We start from the raw sequence: 26,187 nt of genomic DNA, 5'->3' as shown, positions 1-26,187 counted from the left end.
ACAGGTTGGTTATTTGAGTAACTGTAGCCTTCCTGTCAGCTCGGATCAGTCAGACTCATCTCCTCTCTCATCATTCTTTGTAACCTCTAGAGATTGCTGTGTGAGAAAATCCCAGAAGATCAGCAGTTTGTGAACTACTCAAACCAGCCACAGAGATCAGACATTTCCCTCTTTCTGATGGATAATTTTATTTTTAAACTTTGTTATTTGTATTCTACATTTTTATATTTCCGTAAAGCTGTGTTGAGACAATGTCCGCCGTTAACAGAGCTATACAAATTACGTAGGTGTTCGGTCTCCAAAATTATTTACAGTGTTGATTGCAGAAGTATTCACCCCCTGGTCTGTGGAACCTCTACAGATGAAACCTCCTTTAGTAAGAGACATGATTACAAGGTTGGAGCTTCGGCACATTTTAATATCTGAGTTTATGGCCCTGAGTTTATTGCTCTGTTTTGGCCTCTAGTGGAATAACAGAGAATAGCTCATTTTTCTCATCTTTCAATTTAATGATCGCAAGCTGATCTTAATTTAGAACAAGTTCATTTACTGGTTCAGATTACATTTTTGATCTGTCCGATCCTGGCCCTCAGCGTGTATGTTCAGCACTGCTGATTTAGAGTCAAGGGAGTGAGAAATAAAGATATCCTGTTATATCCAACACTCACAAATACACACTCATATCTTAGTAGTGAGGCGGTTTTCACTTCCTCTACCCTTTCCCCCATTAATATTAGAGACTGCACACAGGACCAGCTCTATCCTTCTGGAGCCTGGAAGAGTGGAGATTTTCCCTTTAGGGTAAAAGTGAGGATTACAACCATCGGTCTGCCCAGGAGACTGTAGAGACAGAGAACCCAGGCCATCCTGTACGGCTGAGTAAGAGTTACATTCAAGCTCAGAATATCATTCTCACTCAAACAGCTACTTTAAATAGTGTTCATCCTTTATGTGTGGCTAGCGGATCTCAGACAGCTGAAGTCAGAATAAACTGCAGGTCTAAATAATGACTATTTAGAAGCTGTGATTATCTGTAAGGTGTAGTTTAGTTGATGATACTGTATGCTCAAAGCGTTTCGGTAGGATCACTGAGGTGCACTGGATGCTGAGAAACAATAGAGGGCAGTGTTGGTCACTTTCAGATCATTTCAACAGTCATATCACTAGCAAAGGGCCTGGGAGGTCACACACACACACACACACACACACACACACCACTTTACACACATCTACTCCATCTTTAGCAGCTGAAATTAAAGCCAAGCTCAACAGGAAGTGCAAGATGGAGCTAATAGAGAAGATACCATTGGAAATACTGAGGCTGAGCAGCACAATCTCCTCTGGCATGAATTAGTGTTTATTTTGCTGTTACAGTGTTTATACTGATGTTGTGTTTATTTCTTATATGTCAGTGTCTAAATTATTTTCTGACCCACCAGCCTGGGCAGATTTATTTGGTGCCATTAGCAGATCGATAGAGCTGGAGGTCATCAGCAGCATACCAGTGGACGCTAGTGTCTTGTGTTCTTATGGATCTGTGTGTTGCTGTGGAGTTTAGCAGATTTACTTCCTTTTTTTTTTTAAAGCAGAAAGGCTTAAAAAGCAGTTCTTTAATCTGTTGCTTGGCCCACTTCTGCCAGGTGAAGCAGTCTCCTGCAGGTAGGAGTGTTAATGCTTGTAATATTATTTGTCACACTACGAGACATTTCACTCTTTATTTAAATCATTAGACAGTTATAATCCATATAGAACCCAGGTTCTGTGAAGCACCATGGAACAGTCAGACCAGCACATGCTGTGTGCATTATTGATCCAGCAGATGTATTGGTGGTACTCGATGATCCTGGAGGGCCTCTTGTGATGAAGTGGGCTTTGTGTTGAACTACTTGGGGAAATAAAGATGGTTGTAAGGGAGAAAAGAAAGTGGGGTGATTTAAAAAAAAAAAAAGTAAAATCACACATTAGCTCAATGTCCGTTTGGTGTCTATCAATATAATTGGTACAAGATGAGGTAGCGTTAGCTGTTGTGCTGCTAAACCATCCACTAACTTACCACTGGGTGGGGCTGGAGGCCAGGCTGCAATGACAATGAGTTCACATGGTTCACATCAGTCAAGATCCACAAGATCTCTGAAGGTGTGCTGACATCAAGACTCAAGCAGCAGATCCTGTAAGTCCTGTGAGGTGGAGCCTCCATGGACCACACATGTCCAGCACATCTAACAGAAAATCAATCAGACTGAGATCTGTGGAATTTAAAGGCCAAGTCAACACCATGAGCTCTTTGTCATGTTCCTCAAACCGTTCCTGAACAATCTGAAAGAATCCACTGCCACCATTGCCATCAGCTTTATCTGCAGCAGTGTTTACGTAGGCGGTCCGTCCTAAAGTAACCTCCGCATGAGTGCAGGACTCACGACAGATATGAACTGAATGTAATCTGATTTATTTGAAGGTTGATCTTAAAACATCACATTGTTGTTGTCAGGATCTATTTCAGGTTCTCCACATTCAGACCAGCTCACCTGTCTTACACTAGAATCTTTTCCTTTTACATTTGAAAAACATTTGTTTCTATTTTTTCCTTTTAATTTGAATTCAGTCATGTCAGACTGGAGCTGATGGACTGATGAAGCAGACACAGAAAGTCAGGTTGAACTTTTCCTTTTGCTACTTTAGCTAGTTATACTCCAGAATACAGAAGTGAACATGCAGGTTAATGACTGAAAATCTTCTGAGAAGAGTGTCTGATCTTCCTGAAGATGACCTCAGGACATGAGAAAAAACGATTGGATTTCATTTATTAAATTGTCTTGAAGGGGAAAAGGGCAGAAATGTGATTAGATATAATTTGTTGACCTGATGGTGAAGCTGAAGGCGGAGTAAAGATATTAAAGATATGTTTCTTCACCTGAATCTCTGTTACTGAGGAACGTGGGGTATACTGACCAATGAGAGAGAGAGAGATTTACCAGTCATATTTTCAGATTATTAACAGAAGAGTGGAAGAAAAAATAAAGTGAAGCTTCAGCAAGAAAAAAAGGAATTACTCTCAGCAACTTAATAAAAAAAATAAAAAAAAACTAGCATAAACTCCCAGGAGCCCTCAAGCATTTCTCTTATGTTCAGAAACTTTTCCTCTGTCCCATAAACACGTTTTGATAAATGAATAACTAGAGCAGCTTCCTGATTATGTGTTAGAGAAGATCATGAACATTCTCCTGAATTGAGCTGGTACAGTGAAGTGGAGGAGGGTTTGTTCCCACTGGGATGAACTGGGCCTCTGTGTCAGCATGAAACCTCTCACACTTACAGATGGTTTGGGTAACAGATCAGTTGGATCAGTCTTCAAGCAGTGAACTTTTCTCCTGGTGAGAAGATGTTTCCAGGCTGCTATCAGACTCATGAGGACCACTCCATCTCTATTAGATTATCTTGCTGTGTTGCCCTGAAGCACTCGCCATCTTCACTTCCCAAAAAACTCCCAGCTGGGATTCCGAGGACCTTTTAAGCCCTGATTTTTTCTGCACTGCAGGAAGCAATCACACTCTGGACCGAGCTCCAGACTCAGCTCAGGAGGCCTGTGGCACAGCTCTGATACTGAGAAGATCTGCATGCAGGAAGGATTAACAGAACTGCCATGAGACTCAGGATGGTGTCTTTCTTCTGATCCTCTCACACGCCTCAGTCCTCCTCATATCCTTCTCAAAAACTCTGTTAATCAGAGCATGAAACACAAAGTCTATCAGATCTACACTAATGAAAGGGTTAGAAATGAAAAGTGAGAGAAGGAGATGATGTGATAAATAAAGAGCATTTTTTTTTAAAAAGTTGTGATAAAAGTGAGTATCAGTGATAAATAAAGGTTTTGAAAAGTTGAAAGAGAGGAGCTAAAAAAAATTAAATATACAATAGACAAAAAAGATTATAAAAAATAAAAATGAAAAAAAAAACATGTAGAAATATGTTATAAATATCAGGGGAAAAAAAAAATATTGAAAAGAATGAGATAAATAAACTGTAAAAAAAAAAAAAAAAATTTAATCAAAAAAGAAAAAGGTTAAAAAGGCACAATAAATATTAATGACAAAAATGTTGTGTTACTGGAGCACACTCTTTAGTTCTTTCAGTTCATACAGTTTCCACATATGAAATCAGTTTGAAGCTAGAAAGTTGTATCAATGTCTAGAATGTCTTAAATGTTCTGGTTATACAACATACATATTCTAGATATTTTCACTTATAAAACGAAGAGTTTTGTGTGTTTGTGTAGAGGAACAGAGTGTTTAATGATTAATTATAAATATAACAGTTTACTTGTACGGGTGACATTTCCTCACATGGGCTTGTGACCCTGAGGTTGGGCTCCAATGATGTAATCAGTCGCTAGTCATGCTAAATGCTAGGTTTGGCAGATTAGGACTGGGATCAGTTTTATACTCAGAGACTAAGCTGTAGATTCTGTCTCACTGAATAAATGAAGGTTTTGTTAAAGTTGTAGACCTGTTGAACACACTAGATGTTTCCTGAATATAGCTTGTGTGCGTATCATGTGAGTAAGCTCTACCTCCTCATTTCTCTTCCCTGCATGGACTGACTTTCATTCTCCCGTATCAAAACATCTCGGTTTAGTGTTTAATCTTTTTTTTTTTTTTTTGTGATGTTATCTGAGATTCCTTTCTCTATTTCTTTTTCTACAGAAGCTTCTGCAAAGTCCAGCATCGCTCACAGCTAAATTCAATTTCCCCAGAAAATAAACTGTGTTAAAATTTGATTAAGGGAAAAAAAGTCAAAAGTTCACCTGGGTTTGTTAGAGACGCTGTTCATGGATGGACAAACGCAACACACAGCAGAGCTGAACGACAAAGTCTTCATCTTTCACACACAGCTGGAAAGAAACGTCCTTCAGACAGGAACGAGACAAACTCTCTCGCCTTAAATGTCACATCGGTCTTCCAGCTCCGCTTTCCTCCTCTTCTCTCTAATTACATTCATCCAGATTGATGAATGAGTGTGTGTGTCTCATCCAGAGTGTATTCACGTCTCAATCCCAGTGTTCCTAGGATTTCAGTTTCAGTAATTGTGACACACACACACACACACCTGATAGTGACTCAGGTGTATCCTGTCAGTCAGTAACAGGACGCTGGAACACAGTGGACAGTGAGATGGTGTTGGATGACTAATGAGATGAGAACCTAGCTTGTTTCTTTTGTTTTTTTTTTAGATATTTGGCCCCCTACAAAGTCCCAACAAGATATTTTCTGCTTCCTCGTTTCTCCTTAAAGACAAAAACAAAAGCTCCTTGTCTGAAAGCGTGAGAACAGATCGCAGCACTCAAAGTCGAATTGAACAAATTTAACAGCCTCCCTGCTGATAATGGCTGGAAAAAATGCTCTGGCACTGGCTCTCTCCTGGGTAATTGTTTCCCTGCAGCACCAACACAACTGCTGAAATGTGTGTGTGTGTGTGTGTGTGTCTCCAGTAGCCTCAGCAGCCTCGTCAGTCTGGACCTTGCAGGAGAATGATGGGACGCTTGGCAAGGGAAGAATCTTTTCTTTCTGAAACACAACACACAAGCAGTCAGTCCTGCAGATCAGACGGACTCAGACGTTTCAGCCTGCTTCCTAACATCACCTTCACAGAACCACAGGGAGCAGCAATAGCACTGCAGCACCAGATAAGCAGCTAGACCTGAGGACTAAGTCTCAAAGCTTTTAAGAAACAAAACAAAAAGCCACAAAACACGCTAGGTGTCACTGCTGCTGCACACCAGATACTGACATCAGACAGCACTGTGATGGAGTCAGTGGTGATGTTCCAGTGGTGATGTTATGCTGGTGATTTAGCCAGTGGTGATTGAGCCAGTGGTGATGTTCCACTGGTGATGGAGTCAGAGGCGATGGAGTCAGTGGTGATGTTCCACTGTTGATGAAGTCAGTGGTGATAGAGTCAGAGGTAATGGAGTCAATGGTGATGTTCCAGTGGTGATGGAATCAGAGGTGATGGAGTCAATGGTGATGTTCCAGTGGTGATTGAGTCAATGGTGATGTTCCAGTGGTGATGGAATCAGAGGTGATGGAGTCAGTGGTGATGCTCCAGTGGTGATGGAGTCAGTGGTGGTGCAGTCACTGGTGTTGGAGACAGAGGTGATGTTCCAGTGGTGATGGAGTCAGTGGTAATGATCCTGTAGTAACGTTACTATACAGATCACAGAACTCTGTGTGTATTTGTGTGAGGGCAAGAGACAGCAGAGATAGAGAGAGAGAGAGAGAGAGAGAGAGAGAGAGAGAGTGTGTGTGTGTGTAAGATTTACCTTGAGGGAGGCAAAATTCGGGTACTGCATGAAGAGATTCAGTAAAAGCAACTGGAATGTGCCGGGTGCTGTGTTAATAAGTGAGAACACACACACACACACACACACACACACACAGACACACACACACACAGCTAAATGAAAAGCAGAATTCCACAGAACGGAGCTCCTGAGGAGAAAAGTTATCGGGTTGCTTAATGTTTTGTCTCCTCTGTGTTTCCTCTATTTAAAACATTATTAAAACATTGTTATAGATTTCATATTCCTGTTTATAGACTGCTTTTTTCCACCACTTTTTCCCCTCTGTTTATTGTCTTCACAGCAGTTACTCCTGCCTTTGTTTATTTTAATTCGTTTTTTCAGTTTATGTATACCTTTATATAACAGTGTGCATGTGATCTGATTCCCCTGTGTATGCCCTCAGTAGAAAGATTTAGTGACATGGTAAACATCAGTAACAAACTGATTAATCATTATTGATCATGAATATAAACCAAATAAATCAATAGCTAGAGGATTTTTAGCTGAATGTTTAGGTTTCATGCATCTTACAGTTTTACCTCCTGGAACTGAAATGGAATCAATATTACTGTAACTCGTGGAGGTATTACTACGGTGGTGTAAGTGTGGAGGTGGTAGTATGGAGGTGTTACTGCGGTGGTGTAAGTGTGGAGGTGGTAGTGTGGAGGTGTTACTGTGGTGGTGTAAGTGTGGAGGTGTTAGTATGGGGGTGTTGGTATGGTGGTGTTACTGTGGTGGTGTAAGGGTGGAGGTGTTAGTGTGGAGGTGTTACTGTGGTGGTGTAAGTGTGGAGGTGTTAGTATGGAGGTGTTGGTATGGTGGTGTTACTGTGGTGGTGTAAGTGTGGTGGTGTAAGTGTGGAGGTGTTAGTGTGGAGGTGTTACTGTGGTGGTGTAAGTGTGGAGGTGTTGGTATGGTGGTGTTACTGTGGTGGTGTTAGTGTGGAGGTGTTAGTGTGGTGGTGTAAGTGTGGAGGTGTTAGTGTGGAGGTGTTGGTATGGTGGTGTTACTGTGGTGGTGTAAGTGTGGAGGTGTTAGTGTGGAGGTGTTACTGTGGTGGTGTAAGTGTGGAGGTGTTAGTGTGGAGGTGTTGGTATGGTGGTGTTACTGTGGTGGTGTAAGTGTGGAGGTGTTAGTGTGGAGGTGTTACTGTGGTGGTGTAAGTGTGGAGGTGTTAGTGTGGAGGTGTTAGTGTGGTGGTGTAAGTGTGGAGGTGTTAGTGTGGTGGTGTAAGTGTGGAGGTGTTAGTGTGGAGGTGTAAGTGTGGTGGTGTAAGTGTGGAGGTGTTAGTGTGGTGGTGTAAGTGTGGTGGTGTAAGTGTGGAGGTGTTAGTGTGGTGGTGTAAGTGTGGAGGTGTTAGTGTGGTGGTGTAAGTGTGGAGGTGTTAGTGTGGAGGTGTAAGTGTGGAGGTGTTAGTGTGGTGGTGTAAGTGTGGAGGTGTTGGTATGGTGGTGTTATTGTGGTGGTGTAAGTGTGGAGGTGTTAGTGTGGTGGTGTTACTGTGGTGGTGTTAGTGTGGAGGTGTTAGTGTGGTGGTGTAAGTGTGGAGGTGTTAGTGTGGTGGTGTAAGTGTGGAGGTGTTAGTGTGGAGGTGTTGGTATGGTGGTGTTACTGTGGTGGTGTTAGTGTGGAGGTGTTAGTGTGGTGGTGTAAGTGTGGAGGTGTTAGTGTGGTGGTGTAAGTGTGGTGGTGTTACTGTGGTGGTGTAAGTGTGGAGGTGTTAGTGTGGAGGTGTTAGTGTGGAGGTGTTAGTGTGGTGGTGTAAGTGTGGTGGTGTAAGTGTGGAGGTGTTAGTGTGGTGGTGTAAGTGTGGTGGTGTAAGTGTGGAGGTGTTAGTGTGGAGGTGTTAGTGTGGTGGTGTAAGTGTGGAGGTGTTAGTGTGGAGGTGTTAGTGTGGTGGTGTAAGTGTGGTGGTGTAAGTGTGGAGGTGTTAGTGTGGAGGTGTTAGTGTGGAGGTGTTGGTATGGTGGTGTTACTGTGGTGGTGTAAGTGTGGAGGTGTTAGTATGGTGGTGTTAGTGTGGAGATGTTAGTGTGGAGGTGTTAGTGTGGTGGTGTAAGTGTGGAGGTGTTAGTATGGAGATGTTAGTGTGGTGGTGTAAGTGTGGAGGTGTTAGTATGGTGGTGTTAGTGTGGAGATGTTAGTGTGGAGATGTTAGTGTGGAGATGTAAGTGTGGTGGTGTAAGTGTGGAGGTGTTAGTATGGTGGTGTTAGTGTGGTGGTGTTAGTGTGGAGGTGTTAGTGTGGAGATGTTAGTGTGGTGGTGTTAGTGTGGAGATGTTAGTGTGGAGGTGTTAGTGTGGAGATGTTATTATGGTGGTGTTAGTGTGGAGGTGTTATTATGGTGGTGTTAGTGTGGAGGTGTTAGTGTGGAGATGTTAGTGTGGAGGTGTTAGTGTGGAGATGTTAGTGTGGAGGTGTTAGTGTGGAGATGTTAGTGTGGAGATGTTAGTGTGGAGGTGTTATTATGGTGGTGTCAGTGTGGAGATGTTAGTGTGGAGTTGTTATTATGGTGGTGTTAGTGTGGAGATGTTAGTGTGGAGATGTTAGTGTGGAGATGTTATTATGGTGGTGTTAGTGTGGAGATGTTAGTGTGGAGATGTTATTATGGTGGTGTTAGTGTGGAGATGTTAGTGTGGAGGTGTTAGTGTGGAGATGTTAGTGTGGAGATGTTAGTGTGGAGATGTTAGTATGGTGGTGTTAGTGTGGAGATGTTAGTGTGGAGATGTTAGTGTGGAGATGTTAGTGTGGAGATGTTATTATGGTGGTGTTAGTGTGGAGGTGTTAGTGTGGAGATGTTAGTGTGGAGATGTTAGTGTGGAGGTGTTAGTGTGGTGGTGTTAGTGTGGAGGTGTTAGTGTGGAGGTGTTAGTGTGGAGATGTTAGTGTGGAGGTGTTAGTGTGGAGGTGTTAGTGTGGAGATGTTAGTGTGGAGATGTTATTATGGTGGTGTTAGTGTGGAGGTGTTATTATGGTGGTGTTAGTGTGGAGATGTTAGTGTGGAGGTGTTAGTGTGGAGGTGTTAGTGTGGAGATGTTAGTGTGGAGGTGTTAGTGTGGAGATGTTAGTGTGGAGTTGTTATTATGGTGGTGTTAGTGTGGAGATGTTAGTGTGGAGGTGTTAGTGTGGAGATGTTAGTGTGGAGGTGTTAGTGTGGAGATGTTAGTGTGGAGATGTTAGTGTGGAGGTGTTATTATGGTGGTGTTAGTGTGGAGATGTTAGTGTGGAGGTGTTAGTGTGGAGATGTTAGTGTGGAGGTGTTAGTGTGGAGATGTTAGTGTGGAGATGTTAGTGCGGAGGTGTTAGTGTGGTGGTGTTAGTGTGGAGATGTTAGTGTGGAGATGTTAGTGTGGAGATGTTAGTGTGGAGGTGTTAGTGTGGAGATGTTAGTGTGGAGGTGTTAGTGTGGAGATGTTATTATGGTGGTGTTAGTGTGGAGATGTTAGTGTGGATGTGTTAGTGTGAAGATGTTAGTGTGGAGGTGTTAGTGTGGAGATGTTAGTGTGGAGGTGTTAGTGTGGAGGTGTTATTATGGTGGTGTTAGTGTGGTGGTGTTAGTGTGGAGATGTTAGTGTGGAGGTGTTAGTGTGGAGATGTTAGTGTGGAGGTGTTAGTGTGGAGGTGTTATTATGGTGGTGTTAGTGTGGAGATGTTAGTGTGGAGATGTTAGTGTGGTGGTGTTAGTGTGGAGGTGTTAGTGTGGAGGTGTTAGTGTGGTGGTGTTAGTGTGGAGGTGTTAGTGTGGAGATGTTAGTGTGGAGATGTTAGTGTGGAGGTGTTAGTGTGGAGATGTTAGTGTGGAGGTGTTAGTGTGGAGATGTTAGTGTGGAGATGTTAGTGTGGTGGTGTTAGTGTGGAGGTGTTAGTGTGGAGGTGTTAGTGTGGAGATGTTAGTGTGGAGATGTTAGTGTGGAGGTGTTAGTGTGGAGATGTTAGTGTGGAGGTGTTAGTGTGGAGGTGTTATTATGGTGGTGTTAGTGTGGAGATGTTAGTGTGGAGGTGTTAGTGTGGAGATGTTAGTGTGGAGGTGTTAGTGTGGAGATGTTAGTGTGGAGGTGTTAGTGTGGAGGTGTTATTATGGTGGTGTTAGTGTGGTGGTGTTAGTGTGGAGGTGTTAGTGTGGAGGTGTTAGTGTGGAGGTGTTAGTGTGGAGATGTTAGTATGGTGGTGTTAGTGTGGAGATGTTAGTGTGGAGATGTTAGTGTGGTGGTGTTAGTGTGGAGATGTTAGTGTGGAGATGTTAGTGTGGAGGTGTTAGTGTGGAGATGTTAGTGTGGAGATGTTAGTGTGGAGGTGTTAGTGTGGAGATGTTAGTGTGGTGGTGTTAGTGTGATGGTGTTAGTGTGGAGATGTTAGTGTGGAGATGTTAGTGTGGAGGTGTTAGTGTGGAGATGTTTTTGTGGAGGTGTTAGTGTGGAGATGTTAGTGTGGAGGTGTTAGTGTGGAGATGTTAGTGTGGAGGTGTTAGTGTGGTGGTGTTAGTGTGGAGGTGTTAGTGTGGAGATGTTAGTGTGGAGGTGTTAGTGTGGAGATGTTAGTGTGGAGGTGTTAGTGTGGAGGTGTTAGTGTGGAGGTGTTAGTGTGGTGGTGTTAGTTTGGAGATGTTAGTGTGGTGGTGTTAGTGTGGTGGTGTTAGTGTGGAGGTGTTAGTGTGGAGATGTTAGTCTGGAGGTGTTAGTGTGGAGGTGTTAGTGTGGAGATGTTATTATGGTGGTGTTAGTGTGGAGGTGTTATTATGGTGGTGTTAGTGTGGAGATGTTAGTGTGGAGGTGTTAGTGTGGAGGTTTTAGTGTGGAGATGTTAGTGTGGAGGTGTTAGTGTGGAGATGTTAGTGTGGAGGTGTTAGTGTGGAGATGTTATTATGGTGGTGTTAGTGTGGAGGTGTTAGTGTGGAGGTGTTAGTGTGGAGGTGTTAGTGTGGAGATGTTAGTGTGGAGATGTTAGTGTGGAGGTGTTATTATGGTGGTGTTAGTGTGGAGATGTTAGTGTGGAGTTGTTATTATGGTGGTGTTAGTGTGGAGATGTTAGTGTGGAGATGTTAGTGTGGAGGTGTTAGTGTGGTGGTGTTAGTGTGGAGATGTTAGTGTGGAGATGTTATTATGGAGGTGTTATTGTGGAGATGTTAGTGTGGAGGTGTTAGTGTGGAGGTGTTATTGTGGAGATGTTAGTGTGGAGGTGTTAGTGTGGAGATGTTAGTGTGGTGGTGTTAGTGTGGTGGTGTTAGTGTGGAGGTGTTAGTGTGGAGATGTTAGTGTGGAGGTGTTAGTGTGGAGATGTTAGTGTGGAGATGTTAGTGTGGAGGTGTTAGTGTGGAGATGTTAGTGTGGAGATGTTAGTGTGGAGATGTTAGTGTGGAGGTGTTAGTATGGTGGTGTTAGTGTGGAGATGTTAGTGTGGAGATGTTAGTGTGGAGGTGTTAGTGTGGAGATGTTAGTGTGGAGATGTTAGTGTGGAGGTGTTAGTGTGGTGGTGTTAGTGTGGAGATGTTAGTGTGGAGATGTTAGTGTGGAGATGTTAGTGTGGAGGTGTTAGTGTGGAGATGTTAGTGTGGAGGTGTTAGTGTGGAGATGTTAGTGTGGAGGTGTTAGTGTGGAGATGTTAGTGTGGAGGTGTTAGTGTGGAGATGTTAGTGTGGAGATGTTAGTGTGGAGGTGTTAGTGTGGAGGTGTTATTGTGGAGATGTTAGTGTGGAGGTGTTAGTGTGGAGGTGTTAGTGTGGAGGTGTTAGTGTGGTGGTGTTAGTTTGGAGATGTTAGTGTGGTGGTGTTAGTGTGGTGGTGTTAGTGTGGAGGTGTTAGTGTGGAGATGTTAGTCTGGAGGTGTTAGTGTGGAGGTGTTAGTGTGGAGATGTTAGTGTGGAGATGTTATTATGGTGGTGTTAGTGTGGAGGTGTTAGTGTGGAGGTTTTAGTGTGGAGATGTTAGTGTGGAGGTGTTAGTGTGGAGATGTTATTATGGTGGTGTTAGTGTGGAGGTGTTAGTGTGGAGGTGTTAGTGTGGTGGTGTTAGTGTGGTGGTGTTAGTGTGGAGATGTTAGTGTGGAGATGTTAGTGTGGAGATGTTAGTGTGGAGTTGTTAGTGTGGAGATGTTATTATGGTGGTATTAGTGTGGAGATGTTAGTGTGGAGATGTTAGTGTGGTGGTGTTAGTGTGGAGATGTTAGTGTGGAGATGTTAGTGTGGTGGTGTTAGTGTGGAGATGTTAGTGTGGAGATGTTAGTGTGGTGGTGTTAGTGTGGAGATGTTAGTGTGGAGATGTTAGTGTGGAGATGTTAGTGTGGTGGTGTTAGTGTGGAGATGTTAGTGTGGAGATGTTAGTGTGGAGGTGTTAGTGTGGTGGTGTTAGTGTGGAGGTGTTAGTGTGGAGATGTTAGTGTGGAGATGTTAGTGTGGAGATGTTAGTGTGGTGGTGTTAGTGTGGAGATGTTAGTGTGGAGATGTTAGTGTGGAGGTGTTAGTGTGGAGATGTTAGTGTGGAGGTGTTAGTGTGGAGATGTTAGTGTGGAGGTGTTAGTGTGGAGATGTTAGTGTGGAGGTGTTAGTGTGGAGGTGTTAGTGTGGAGATGTTAGTGTGGAGGTGTTAGTGTGGAGGTGTTAGTGTGGAGATGTTAGTGTGGAGATGTTAGTGTGGAGATGTTAGTGTGGAGGTGTTAGTATGGTGGTGTTAGTGTGGAGATGTTAGTGTGGAGGTGTTAGTATGGTGGTGTTAGTGTGGAGATGTTAGTGTGGAGGTGTTGGTATGGTGGTGTTACTGTGGTGGTGTTAGTGTGGAGATGTTAGTGTGGAGGTGTTAGTGTGGAGATGTTAGTGTGGAGGTGTTAGTGTGGAGATGTTAGTGTGGAGATGTTAGTGTGGAGATGTTAGTGTGGAGGTGTTATTATGGTGGTGTTAGTGTGGAGATGTTAGTGTGGAGATGTTAGTGTGGTGGTGTTAGTGTGGAGGTGTTAGTGTGGAGATGTTAGTGTGGAGGTGTTAGTGTGGAGATGTTAGTGTGGAGGTGTTAGTGTGGAGGTGTTATTATGGTGGTGTTAGTGTGGAGATGTTAGTGTGGAGGTGTTAGTGTGGTGGTGTTAGTGTGGAGGTGTTAGTGTGGAGATGTTAGTGTGGAGGTGTTAGTGTGGAGGTGTTAGTGTGGAGGTGTTAGTGTGGAGATGTTAGTGTGGAGGTGTTAGTGTGGTGGTGTTAGTGTGGTGGTGTTAGTGTGGTAGTGTTAGTGTGGAGATGTTAGTGTGGAGATGTTAGTGTGGAGATGTTAGTGTGGAGACGTTAGTGTGGAGATGTTAGTGTGGATGTGTTAGTGTGGAGTTGTTAGTGTGGAGGTGTTAGTGTGGTGGTGTTAGTGTGGAGGTGTTAGTGTGGTGGTGTTAGTGTGGTGGTGTTAGTGTGGTGGTGTTAGTGTGGAGATGTTAGTGTGGAGGTGTTAGTGTGGAGATGTTAGTGTGGAGGTGTTAGTGTGGAGATGTTAGTATGGTGGTGTTAGTGTGGAGATGTTAGTGTGGAGATGTTAGTGTGGTGGTGTTAGTGTGGAGATGTTAGTGTGGAGGTGTTATTATGGTGGTGTTAGTGTGGAGATGTTAGTGTGGAGATGTTAGTGTGGAGATGTTAGTGTGGAGATGTTAGTGTGGATGTGTTAGTGTGGAGATGTTAGTGTGGAGGTGTTAGTGTGGAGATGTTAGTGTGGAGGTGTTATTATGGTGGTGTTAGTGTGGTGGTGTTAGTGTGGTGGTGTTAGTGTGGAGATGTTAGTGTGGAGGTGTTAGTGTGGAGATGTTAGTGTGGAGATGTTAGTGTGGTGGTGTTAGTGTGGAGATGTTAGTGTGGAGATGTTAGTGTGGAGGTGTTAGTGTGGAGATGTTAGTGTGGAGGTGTTATTATGGTGGTGTTAGTGTGGAGATGTTAGTGTGGAGGTGTTAGTGTGGAGATGTTAGTGTGGAGGTGTTAGTGTGGAGATGTTAGTGTGGAGGTGTTAGTGTGGTGGTGTTAGTGTGGAGGTGTTAGTGTGGAGATGTTAGTGTGGAGGTGTTAGTGTGGAGATGTTAGTGTGGAGGTGTTAGTGTGGTGGTGTTAGTGTGGTGGTGTTAGTGTGGTAGTGTTAGTGTGGAGATGTTAGTGTGGAGATGTTAGTGTGGTGGTGTTAGTGTGGAGGTGTTAGTGTGGAGATGTTAGTGTGGAGGTGTTAGTGTGGAGGTGTTATTATGGTGGTGTTAGTGTGGAGATGTTAGTGTGGAGATGTTAGTGTGGAGATGTTAGTGTGGAGGTGTTAGTGTGGAGATGTTAGTGTGGAGATGTTAGTGTGGAGGTGTTATTATGGTGGTGTTAGTGTGGAGATGTTAGTGTGGAGGTGTTAGTGTGGAGATGTTAGTGTGGAGATGTTAGTGTGGTGGTGTTAGTGTGGAGATGTTAGTGTGGAGGTGTTAGTGTGGAGTTGTTAGTGTGGAGGTGTTAGTGTGGAGGTGTTATTATGGTGGTGTTAGTGTGGAGATGTTAGTGTGGTGGTGTTAGTGTGGAGATGTTAGTGTGGAGGTGTTAGTGTGGAGATGTTAGTGTGGAGATGTTAGTGTGGAGGTGTTATTATGGTGGTGTTAGTGTGGAGATGTTAGTGTGGAGGTGTTAGTGTGGAGGTGTTATTATGGTGGTGTTAGTGTGGTGGTGTTAGTGTGGAGGTGTTAGTGTGGAGGTGTTATTATGGTGGTGTTAGTGTGGAGATGTTAGTGTGGAGGTGTTATTGTGGAGATGTTAGTGTGGAGATGTCAGTGTGGAGATGTTAGTGTGGAGATGTTAGTGTGGAGGTGTTAGTGTGGTGGTGTTAGTGTGGAGATGTTAGTGTGGAGGTGTTAGTGTGGAGATGTTAGTGTGGAGATGTTAGTGTGGAGGTGTTAGTGTGGAGGTGTTAGTGTGGAGGTGTTATTGTGGAGATGTTAGTGTGGAGGTGTTAGTGTGGTGGTGTTAGTGTGGAGGTGTTAGTGTGGAGATGTTAGTGTGGAGATGTTAGTGTGGTGGTGTTAGTGTGGAGGTGTTAGTGTGGAGGTGTTATTGTGGAGATGTTAGTGTGGAGGTGTTAGTGTGGAGGTGTTATTGTGGAGATGTTAGTGTGGAGGTGTTAGTGTGGAGATGTTAGTGTGGTGGTGTTAGTGTGGAGGTGTTAGTGTGGAGATGTTAGTGTGGAGGTGTTAGTGTGGAGGTGTTAGTGTGGAGGTGTTAGTGTGGAGATGTTAGTGTGGAGGTGTTAGTGTGGAGATGTTAGTGTGGAGATGTTAGTGTGGAGATGTTAGTGTGGAGGTGTTAGTGTGGAGATGTTAGTGTGGAGATGTTAGTGTGGAGGTGTTAGTGTGGAGGTGTTAGTGTGGAGATGTTAGTGTGGAGGTGTTAGTGTGGAGATGTTAGTGTGGAGATGTTAGTGTGGAGGTGTTAGTGTGGAGGTGTTAGTGTGGAGATGTTAGTGTGGAGGTGTTAGTGTGGAGGTGTTAGTGTGGAGATGTTAGTGTGGAGGTGTTAGTGTGGAGATGTTAGTGTGGAGATGTTAGTGTGGAGGTGTTAGTGTGGAGATGTTAGTGTGGAGATGTTAGTGTGGAGGTGTTAACATGGAGATGTTAGTGTGGAGATGTTAGTGTGGAGGTGTTAGTGTGGAGGTGTTAGTGTGGAGATGTTAGTGTGGAGATGTTAGTGTGGTGGTGTTAGTGTGGAGGTGTTAGTGTGGAGGTGTTAGTGTGGAGATGTTAGTGTGGAGATGTTAGTGTGGAGGTGTTAGTGTGGAGATGTTAGTGTGGAGATGTTAGTGTGGAGGTGTTAGTGTGGAGATGTTAGTGTGGAGGTGTTAGTGTGGAGATGTTAGTGTGGAGGTGTTAACATGGAGATGTTAGTGTGGAGATGTTAGTGTGGAGGTGTTAGTGTGGTGGTGTTAGTATGGTGGTGTTAGTGTGGAGATGTTAGTATGGTGGTGTTCGTGTGGAGATGTTAGTGTGGAGGTGTTAGTGTGGAGATGTTAGTGTGGAGATGTTAGTGTGGAGGTGTTAACATGGAGATGTTAGTGTGGAGATGTTAGTGTGGAGATGTTAGTGTGGAGGTGTTAACATGGAGATGTTAGTGTGGAGATGTTAGTGTGGAGGTGTTAGTGTGGAGGTGTTAGTGTGGAGATGTTAGTGTGGAGGTGTTAGTGTGGAGATGTTAGTGTGGAGATGTTAGTGTGGAGATGTTAGTGTGGAGGTGTTAGTGTGGAGGTGTTAGTGTGGAGATGTTAGTGTGGAGGTGTTAACATGGAGATGTTAGTGTGGAGATGTTAGTGTGGAGGTGTTAGTGTGGTGGTGTTAGTGTGGAGATGTTAGTGTGGAGATGTTAGTGTGGAGATGTTAGTGTGGTGGTGTTAGTATGGTGGTGTTAGTGTGGAGATGTTAGTGTGGAGATGTTAGTGTGGTGGTGTTAGTGTGGAGATGTTAGTGTGGAGATGTTAGTGTGGAGATGTTAGTGTGGAGGTGTTAACATGGAGATGTTAGTGTGGAGATGTTAGTGTGGAGGTGTTAGTGTGGAGATGTTAGTGTGGAGGTGTTAGTGTGGAGATGTTAGTGTGGAGGTGTTAACATGGAGATGTTAGTGTGGAGATGTTAGTGTGGAGGTGTTAGTGTGGAGATGTTAACATGGAGATGTTAGTGTGGAGATGTTAGTGTGGAGATGTTAGTGTGGAGATGTTAGTGTGGAGGTGTTAACATGGAGATGTTAGTGTGGAGATGTTAGTGTGGAGATGTTAGTGTGGAGGTGTTAGTGTGGAGATGTTAGTGTGGAGATGTTAGTGTGGAGATGTTAGTGTGGAGGTGTTAGTGTGGAGATGTTAGTGTGGAGATGTTAGTGTGGAGGTGTTAGTGTGGAGATATTAGTGTGGAGATGTTAGTGTGGAGATGTTAGTGTGGAGGTGTTAGTGTGGAGATGTTAGTGTGGAGGTGTTAACATGGAGATGTTAGTGTGGAGATGTTAGTGTGGAGGTGTTAGTGTGGTGGTGTTAGTGTGGAGATGTTAGTGTGGAGATGTTAGTGTGGAGGTGTTAGTGTGGAGATGTTAGTGTGGAGATGTTAGTGTGGAGGTGTTAGTGTGGAGATGTTAGTGTGGAGATGTTAGTGTGGAGATGTTAGTGTGGAGATGTTAGTGTGGAGGTGTTAGTGTGGAGATGTTAGTGTGGAGATGTTAGTGTGGAGGTGTTAGTGTGGAGGTGTTAGTGTGGAGATGTTAGTGTGGAGGTGTTAGTGTGGAGATGTTAGTGTGGAGATGTTAGTGTGGAGATGTTAGTGTGGAGATGTTAGTGTGGAGGTGTTAGTGTGGAGATGTTAGTGTGGAGATGTTAGTGTGGAGATGTTAGTGTGGAGGTGTTAGTGTGGAGATGTTAGTGTGGAGATGTTAGTGTGGAGGTGTTAGTGTGGAGATGTTAGTGTGGAGATGTTAGTGTGGAGGTGTTAGTGTGGAGATGTTAGTGTGGAGATGTTAGTGTGGAGGTGTTAGTGTGGAGATGTTAGTGTGGAGGTGTTAGTGTGGAGATGTTAGTGTGGAGATGTTAGTGTGGAGGTGTTAGTGTGGAGGTGTTAGTGTGGAGATGTTAGTGTGGAGGTGTTAGTGTGGAGATGTTAGTGTGGAGGTGTTAGTGTGGAGATGTTAGTGTGGAGATGTTAGTGTGGAGGTGTTAACATGGAGATGTTAGCATGGTGTTTGTTCAGGAATTCTCATTAACAAACTCTGGGCTCTTCCAGGAACAGGCAAAGTAAGGAATTACTGCTGCTACTACTACTACTAATTATAATAATAATAATAATAATAATAATAATAATAATAATAATAATAATAATAATAATAATAATAATAATAATAATAATAATAATAATAATAATTTCTGAAAGTGACATTGTCTTGCTGCAATGCTGTAAGCCTCATTTGGGGCAGATGCAGAAATTTCTCTGTGTTTCTTTGCTGCTTTTGATGTTAAATAAATAGACACTAATTTGTCACGAGGCCTTGGTGACCTTGTAAATGTCTTGCATCTCCCTTTGCTCCTTTTATTGGTTTTCTTTTGAAGCAGTAAAAGCTGTATGGTATATTTTAAGACCTGCTGACAAAACATGATTCCACAAATAACCGTGTCTGTCTGATTATTATTATTATTTTTGAGATGAATGACTCAAAATCTGAAACAATATCTGATAGTTGACATGAGGTGCTAATGTACTGCTAAGCTAATGGGCTAATCTCATTTAGTCAGAACTCCTTAGCTCAGATTTATTAAATCTTGTATTATTATTTATCTTAAGTTCTGTTTTTATTTTTCTTGTGATATATAGTGGCGTTGATTTAGAATTCTTAATGTAAAAAACTCTCACCTCATGTCAGTGACATCTTCTTATACATTTCACCCATGAGGCTAATTTTCCATGTTGGATGTTTTATGGATTTAGAGAAGTTATTACGAGAGGACAGGAAGTGCACACTTTGTTGGTTTGTGATGAGGCCTGCTACATCCACTCTTTCACAGGAACTGTAAATGTCAGTAAGCAGGTGCAGAAAGCCAGTGAAAGTCTGAGGATTTATTACTGTGTCGGAGCCAGAAACAGGAGTCACATCCCTGGAGCTTCCATTAGGAATTCTGTTCGGTGTGGGTGAGAAAATGGGTGAGAAAATGTTGTCTTAAAGATATTTCGCAGATAGATCGCAAAATTCCGGACTTCTAGTATTTCCCAGAATATCAACGTCCACAAAAGGGGGTAGAGCGTTTTCGTATTTAGCTCCAAAACTTTGGAATAGTCTTCCTGACAGTGTTCGGGGCTCAGACACAGTCTCCGAGTTTAAATGTAGACTAAAGACTTATCTCTTTAGCCAGGCATACATCTAACACTTCCCATAACCTTGTACTCCAGTACATCTGATTAAATGCACATTCATCTAGTACTGCTAATATTATGAACAGCAGCTACGCTAATGCTGTTCCATTGTTTCCCTTCTTCTACCCATCCCGAGGCATACAGAGACTGTGCCGGCTCCAGTGGCATCCGGAGATGGACCAGCTCCAGCCGGGTTCTGCTTGTGAGGATTGGGATATTCAAGCAGCGCCATGGACAACAACCTCCTTACTGATTTATATAACACTATAAACATGCTGTATCTGCATCACACAATTGTCACCCAAATGAGGATGGGTTCCCTTTTGAGTCTGGTTCCTCTCAAGGTTTCTTCCTCATACCATCTAAGGGAGTTTTTCCTTCCCACAGTCGCCTCAGTCACCTCAGGTTTGCTCACTTGGGATAACATCTAGGACTGTCTGTCTGTTTGTCTGTTTATGTGTTTGTTGTTTTCTTATGTCGTTTCTCATGTAAAGCTGCTTTGAGACAATGCTCTTTGTTAAAAGCGCTATACAAATAAAATTGAATTGAATTGAATATTTAAATACAGATTGAAAGATACGGCGCACATCCACATCACAACATATCAGACTGGGATTAAACTAAATCATGATAACGAAAACCTTTCTGAGGTCTCACCATACTACACTACACTACACTATACTACACTACACTATACATCATCATACCATACCACACTACACTATACTACACTACACTATACATCATCATACCATACCACACTACACTATACTAAACTACACTATACTACACTACACTATACATCATACCCTACTACATTACACTATTCTATACCACACTACAATATACAGCATCATACCATACTACACTACACTATACTACACTACACATCATACCATAATACGTTACACTATTCTATACCACACTACACTATACATCATACCATTCTAAACTACACTATACATCATCATACCATACCACACTACACTATACTACACTACACTATACATCATCATACCATACCACACTACACTATACTAAACTACACTATACTACACTACACTATACATCATACCCTACTACATTACACTATTCTATACCACACTACAATATACAGCATCATACCATACTACACTACACTATACTACACTACACATCATACCATAATACGTTACACTATTCTATACCACACTACACTATACATCATACCATTCTAAACTACACTATACATCATCATACCATACCACACTACACTACACTATACCACACTACACTATACATCATACCATTCTAAACTACACTATACATCATCATACCATACCACACTACACTACACTATACTACACTACACTATACATCATCATACCATACCACACTACACTATACTACACTACACTACACTATACATCATACCATACCACACTACACTACACTACACTACACTATACATCATATTATGGTAGTATACCACACTACACTATACTACACTACACTACACTATACATCATACCATACCACACTACACTACAGTACACTACACTACACTATACATCATATTATGGTAGTATACCACACTACACTATACATCATACCATACCACACTACACTATACTACACTATACATCATACCATACCACACTACACTACACTACACTACACTACACTATACATCATATTATGGTAGTATACCACACTACACTATACATCATACCATACCACACTACACTACACTACACTATACATCATACCATACCACACTACACTACACTACACTACACTATACATCATATTATGGTAGTATACCACACTACACTATACATCATACCATACCACACTACACTACACTATACATCATACCATACCACACTACACTATACTACACTATACATCATACCATACCACACTACACTATACTACACTATACATCATACCATACCACACTACACTATACTACACTATACATCATACCATACCACACTACACTACACTACACTATACATCATACCATACCACACTACACTATACTACACTATACATCATACCATACTACACTATACTATTCTATACTACACTACACTATACATCATACCATACCATACCACACTACACTACACATCATACCATACCACACTATACTATTCTATACTACACTACACTATACATCATACCATACCACACTACACTATACTACACTATACATCATACCATACTACACTATACTATTCTATACTACACTACACTATACATCATACCATACCATACCACACTACACTACACATCATACCATACCACACTACACTACACATCATACCATACCACACTACACTACACTATACATCATACCATACCACACTACACTATACTACACTATACATCATACCATACTACACTATACTATTCTATACTACACTACACTATACATCATACCATACCACACTACACTATACATCATACCATACCACACTACACTACACTATACATCATACCATACCACACTACACTATACATCATACCATACCACACTACACTATACTACACTATACATCATACCATACTACACTATACTATTCTATACTACATTACACTATACATCATACCATACCATACCACACTACACTACACATCATACCATACTACACTATACTATTCTATACTACACTACACTATACATCATACCATACCACACTACACTATACTACACTATACATCATACCATACTACACTATACTATTCTATACTACACTACACTATACATCATACCATACCATACCACACTACACTACACATCATACCATACCACACTACACTACACATCATACCATACCACACTACACTACACATCATACCATACCACACTACACTACACTATACATCATACCATACCACACTACACTACACTATACATCATACCATACCACACTACACTACACATCATACCATACCACACTACACTACACATCATACCATACCACACTACACTACACATCATACCATACCACACTACACTACACTATACATCATACCATACCACACTACACTACACTACACTACACTATACATCATACCATACCACACTACACTACACTATACATCATACCATACCACACTACACTATACTACACTATACATCATACCATACTACACTATACTATTCTATACTACACTACACTATACATCATACCATACCACACTACACTATACATCATACCATACCACACTACACTATACTACACTATACATCATACCATACTACACTATACTATTCTATACTACACTACACTATACATCATACCATACCACACTACACTATACATCATACCATACCACACTACACTACACTATACATCATACCATACCACACTACACTATACATCATACCATACCACACTACACTATACTACACTATACATCATACCATACTACACTATACTATTCTATACTACACTACACTATACATCATACCATACCACACTACACTATACTACACTATGCATCATACCATACTACACTATACTATTCTATACTACACTACACTATACATCATACCATACCACACTACACTACACTATACATCATACCATACCACACTACACTACACATCATACCATACCACACTACACTACACATCATACCATACCACACTACACTACACTATACATCATACCATACCACACTACACTATACTACACTATACATCATACCATACTACACTATACTATTCTATACTACACTACACTATACATCATACCATACCACACTACACTACACTATACATCATACCATACCACACTACACTACACATCATACCATACCACACTACACTACACATCATACCATACCACACTACACTACACTATACATCATACCATACCACACTACACTACACTACACTACACTACACTATACATCATACCATACCACACTACACTATACTACACTATACATCATACCATACCACACTACACTACACATCATACCATACCACACTACACTATACTACACTATACATCATACCATACCACACTACACTATACTACACTATACATCATACCATACTACACTATACTATTCTATACTACACTACACTATACATCATACCATACCATACCACACTACACTACACATCATACCATACCACACTATACTATTCTATACTACACTACACTATACATCATACCATACCACACTACACTATACTACACTATACATCATACCATACTACACTATACTATTCTATACTACACTACACTATACATCATACCATACCATACCACACTACACTACACATCATACCATACCACACTACACTACACATCATACCATACCACACTACACTACACTATACATCATACCATACCACACTACACTATACTACACTATACATCATACCATACTACACTATACTATTCTATACTACACTACACTATACATCATACCATACCACACTACACTATACATCATACCATACCACACTACACTACACTATACATCATACCATACCACACTACACTATACATCATACCATACCACACTACACTATACTACACTATACATCATACCATACTACACTATACTATTCTATACTACATTACACTATACATCATACCATACCATACCACACTACACTACACATCATACCATACTACACTATACTATTCTATACTACACTACACTATACATCATACCATACCACACTACACTATACTACACTATACATCATACCATACTACACTATACTATTCTATACTACACTACACTATACATCATACCATACCATACCACACTACACTACACATCATACCATACCACACTACACTACACATCATACCATACCACACTACACTACACATCATACCATACCACACTACACTACACTATACATCATACCATACCACACTACACTACACTATACATCATACCATACCACACTACACTACACATCATACCATACCACACTACACTACACATCATACCATACCACACTACACTACACATCATACCATACCACACTACACTACACTACACTACACTATACATCATACCATACCACACTACACTACACTATACATCATACCATACCACACTACACTATACTACACTATACATCATACCATACTACACTATACTATTCTATACTACACTACACTATACATCATACCATACCACACTACACTATACATCATACCATACCACACTACACTATACTACACTATACATCATACCATACTACACTATACTATTCTATACTACACTACACTATACATCATACCATACCACACTACACTATACATCATACCATACCACACTACACTACACTATACATCATACCATACCACACTACACTATACATCATACCATACCACACTACACTATACATCATACCATACCACACTACACTATACTACACTATACATCATACCATACTACACTATACTATTCTATACTACACTACACTATACATCATACCATACCACACTACACTATACATCATACCATACCACACTACACTACACTATACATCATACCATACCACACTACACTATACATCATACCATACCACACTACACTATACTACACTATACATCATACCATACTACACTATACTATTCTATACTACACTACACTATACATCATACCATACCACACTACACTATACTACACTATGCATCATACCATACTACACTATACTATTCTATACTACACTACACTATACATCATACCATACCACACTACACTACACTATACATCATACCATACCACACTACACTACACATCATACCATACCACACTACACTACACATCATACCATACCACACTACACTACACTATACATCATACCATACCACACTACACTATACTACACTATACATCATACCATACTACACTATACTATTCTATACTACACTACACTATACATCATACCATACCACACTACACTACACTATACATCATACCATACCACACTACACTACACATCATACCATACCACACTACACTACACATCATACCATACCACACTACACTACACTATACATCATACCATACCACACTACACTACACTACACTACACTACACTATACATCATACCATACCACACTACACTATACTACACTATACATCATACCATACCACACTACACTACACATCATACCATACCACACTACACTATACTACACTATACATCATACCATACCACACTACACTATACTACACTATACATCATACCATACTACACTATACTATTCTATACTACACTACACTATACATCATACCATACCATACCACACTACACTACACATCATACCATACCACACTATACTATTCTATACTACACTACACTATACATCATACCATACCACACTACACTATACTACACTATACATCATACCATACTACACTATACTATTCTATACTACACTACACTATACATCATACCATACCATACCACACTACACTACACATCATACCATACCACACTACACTACACATCATACCATACCACACTACACTACACTATACATCATACCATACCACACTACACTATACTACACTATACATCATACCATACTACACTATACTATTCTATACTACACTACACTATACATCATACCATACCACACTACACTATACATCATACCATACCACACTACACTACACTATACATCATACCATACCACACTACACTATACTACACTATACATCATACCATACTACACTATACTATTCTATACTACATTACACTATACATCATACCATACCATACCACACTACACTACACATCATACCATACTACACTATACTATTCTATACTACACTACACTATACATCATACCATACCACACTACACTATACTACACTATACATCATACCATACTACACTATACTATTCTATACTACACTACACTATACATCATACCATACCATACCACACTACACTACACATCATACCATACCACACTACACTACACATCATACCATACCACACTACACTACACATCATA

The 26,187-nt window shown here is 41.3% G+C and overlaps 1 long non-coding RNA gene across 1 annotated transcript; it reads right to left on the bottom strand.

Annotated features, from left to right (window-relative positions):
• Window positions 1–1,781: 1,781 nt before the first annotated feature.
• On the bottom strand, window positions 1,782–7,152 carry LOC131354872 (uncharacterized). Its single transcript, XR_009204791.1, has 4 exons — window positions 6,317–7,152; window positions 4,802–5,561; window positions 2,054–2,219; window positions 1,782–1,885 (listed from the first exon to the last, which is right to left on the bottom strand). It is a non-coding gene; the product is annotated as an uncharacterized LOC131354872 (long non-coding RNA).
• Window positions 7,153–26,187: the final 19,035 nt, after the last annotated feature.

Source organism: Hemibagrus wyckioides, linkage group LG06 (assembly GCF_019097595.1).
Source record: "Hemibagrus wyckioides isolate EC202008001 linkage group LG06, SWU_Hwy_1.0, whole genome shotgun sequence".
Lineage (NCBI taxonomy): Eukaryota > Metazoa > Chordata > Actinopteri > Siluriformes > Bagridae > Hemibagrus > Hemibagrus wyckioides.
Note: the sequence above shows the minus strand (reverse complement) of the source record. Positions and strands in the feature narration are given on the sequence as shown.